General features: G+C 42.6%; 1 protein-coding gene across 1 annotated transcript in view; it reads left to right on the forward strand.

Annotated features, from left to right (window-relative positions):
- LOC110495059 (voltage-dependent T-type calcium channel subunit alpha-1I) overlaps positions 1–2500 on the forward strand; it is a 183201-nt gene that overhangs the window by 140295 nt on the left and 40406 nt on the right.

Here is a 2500-nt window from a genome sequence, read left to right on the forward strand (position 1 = left end):
TTCTCTAAGTATATCTCTCCCTCTTTCTCTCTCTGTCTCGCTCTCTCTCCCTCTATCTGTCTCTCTCTCTCTCTCCCTCTCTCTCTATCTCTCTCTCTCTTTCTCTAAGTATATCTCTCCCTCTCTCTCTCTCTGTCTCTGTCTGTCTCTCTCTCTCCCTCTCTCTCTATCTCTCTCTCTCTTTCTCTAAGTATATCTCTCCCTCTCTCTCTCTCTCTCTCTGTCTCTGTCTCTCGCTCCCTCTCTCACACACACACACAGGCCACCTTAACACCTCACTGTGAAATAACAGATAATGACACGACTAGTGTTAGAAGCTTTGGCCCTCGGCGCTCAATCTTTTGCCCGCTACAGTACCGCTACAATACCACACCAGGACCGCAGAAGGACCACCTGGGAAATAGATGGTACTTACCGCCCAGTCAATACGTGGAATAACGAGCGGTTGTGTTATCCGATCGGGAGGCTCATGCAGCTGGAGTCCGGAGGGTGTTTTCTGTGTGAATACTACAGTAACTAGTGTGACTGATTAGAGAGAACTAGGGAGAGGATTCCAGAGAGGGCTGTTTCAATTCTAAAGGTTCTGTTTTAAAGAGAGAGAACTAGGGAGAGGATTCCAGAGAGGGCTGTTTCAATTCTAAAGGTTCTGTTTTAAAGAGAGAGAACTAGGGAGAGGATTCCAGAGAGGGCTGTTTCAATTCTAAAGGTTCTGTTTTAAAGAGAGAGAACTAGGGAGAGGATTCCAAAGAGGGCTGTTTCAATTCTAAAGGTTCTGTTTTAAAGAGAGAGAACTAGGGAGAGGATTCCAGAGAGGGCTGTTTCAATTCTAAAGGTTCTGTTTTAAAGAGAGAGAACTAGGGAGAGGATTCCAGAGAGGGCTGTTTCAATTCTAAAGGTTCTGTTTTAAAGAGAGAGAACTAAGGAGAGGATTCCAGACAGGGCTGTTTCAATTCTAAAGGTTCTGTTTTAAAGAGAGAGAACTAAGGAGAGGATTCCAGAGAGGGCTGTTTCAGTTCTAAAGGTTCTGTTTTAAAGAAAGAGAACTAGGGAGAGGATTCCAGAGAGGGCTGTTTCAATTCTAAAGGTTCTGTTTTAAAGAGAGAGAACTAGGGAGAGGATTCCAGACAGGGCTGTTTCAATTCTAAAGGTTCTGTTTTAAAGAGAGAGAACTAAGGAGAGGATTCCAGAGAGGGCTGTTTCAGTTCTAAAGGTTCTGTTTTAAAGAGAGAGAACTAGGGAGAGGATTCCAGAGAGGGCTGTTTCAATTCTAAAGGTTCTGTTTTAAAGAGAGAGAACTAGGGAGAGGATTCCAGACAGGGCTGTTTCAATTCTAAAGGTTCTGTTTTAAAGAGAGAGAACTAAGGAGAGGATTCCAGAGAGGGCTGTTTCAGTTCTAAAGGTTCTGTTTTAAAGAGAGAGAACTAGGGAGAGGATTCCAGAGAGGGCTGTTTCAATTCTAAAGGTTCTGTTTTAAAGAGAGAGAACTAGGGAGAGGATTCCAAAGAGGGCTGTTTCAGTTCTAAAGGTTCTGTTTTAAAGAGAGAGAACTAGGGAGAGGATTCCAAAGAGGGCTGTTTCAATTCTTAAGGTTCTGTTTTAAAGAGAGAGAACTAGGGAGAGGATTCCAAAGAGGGCTGTTTCAATTCTAAAGGTTCTGTTTTAAAGAAAGAGAACTAGGGAGAGGATTCCAGAGAGGGCTGTTTCAGTCCTAAAGGTTCTGTTTTAAAGAGAGAGAACTAGGGAGAGGATTCCAGAGAGGGCTGTTTCAATTCTAAAGGTTCTGTTTTAAAGAGAGAGAACTAGGGAGAGGATTCCAGAGAGGGCTGTTTCAATTCTAAAGGTTCTGTTTTAAAGAGAGAGAACTAGGGAGAGGATTCCAAAGAGGGCTGTTTCAGTTCTAAAGGTTCTGTTTTAAAGAGAGAGAACTAGGGAGAGGATTCCAGAGAGGGCTGTTTCAATTCTAAAGGTTCTGTTTTAAAGAGAGAGAACTAAGGAGAGGATTCCAGACAGGGCTGTTTCAATTCTAAAGGTTCTGTTTTAAAGAGAGAGAACTAAGGAGAGGATTCCAGAGAGGGCTGTTTCAGTTCTAAAGGTTCTGTTTTAAAGAAAGAGAACTAGGGAGAGGATTCCAGAGAGGGCTGTTTCAATTCTAAAGGTTCTGTTTTAAAGAGAGAGAACTAGGGAGAGGATTCCAGACAGGGCTGTTTCAATTCTAAAGGTTCTGTTTTAAAGAGAGAGAACTAAGGAGAGGATTCCAGAGAGGGCTGTTTCAGTTCTAAAGGTTCTGTTTTAAAGAGAGAGAACTAGGGAGAGGATTCCAGAGAGGGCTGTTTCAATTCTAAAGGTTCTGTTTTAAAGAGAGAGAACTAGGGAGAGGATTCCAGACAGGGCTGTTTCAATTCTAAAGGTTCTGTTTTAAAGAGAGAGAACTAAGGAGAGGATTCCAGAGAGGGCTGTTTCAATTCTAAAGGTTCTGTTTTAAAGAGAGAGAACTAGGGAG

Source organism: Oncorhynchus mykiss, chromosome 13 (assembly GCF_057628025.1).
Source record: "Oncorhynchus mykiss isolate SJ-2025 chromosome 13, ASM5762802v1, whole genome shotgun sequence".
Lineage (NCBI taxonomy): Eukaryota > Metazoa > Chordata > Actinopteri > Salmoniformes > Salmonidae > Oncorhynchus > Oncorhynchus mykiss.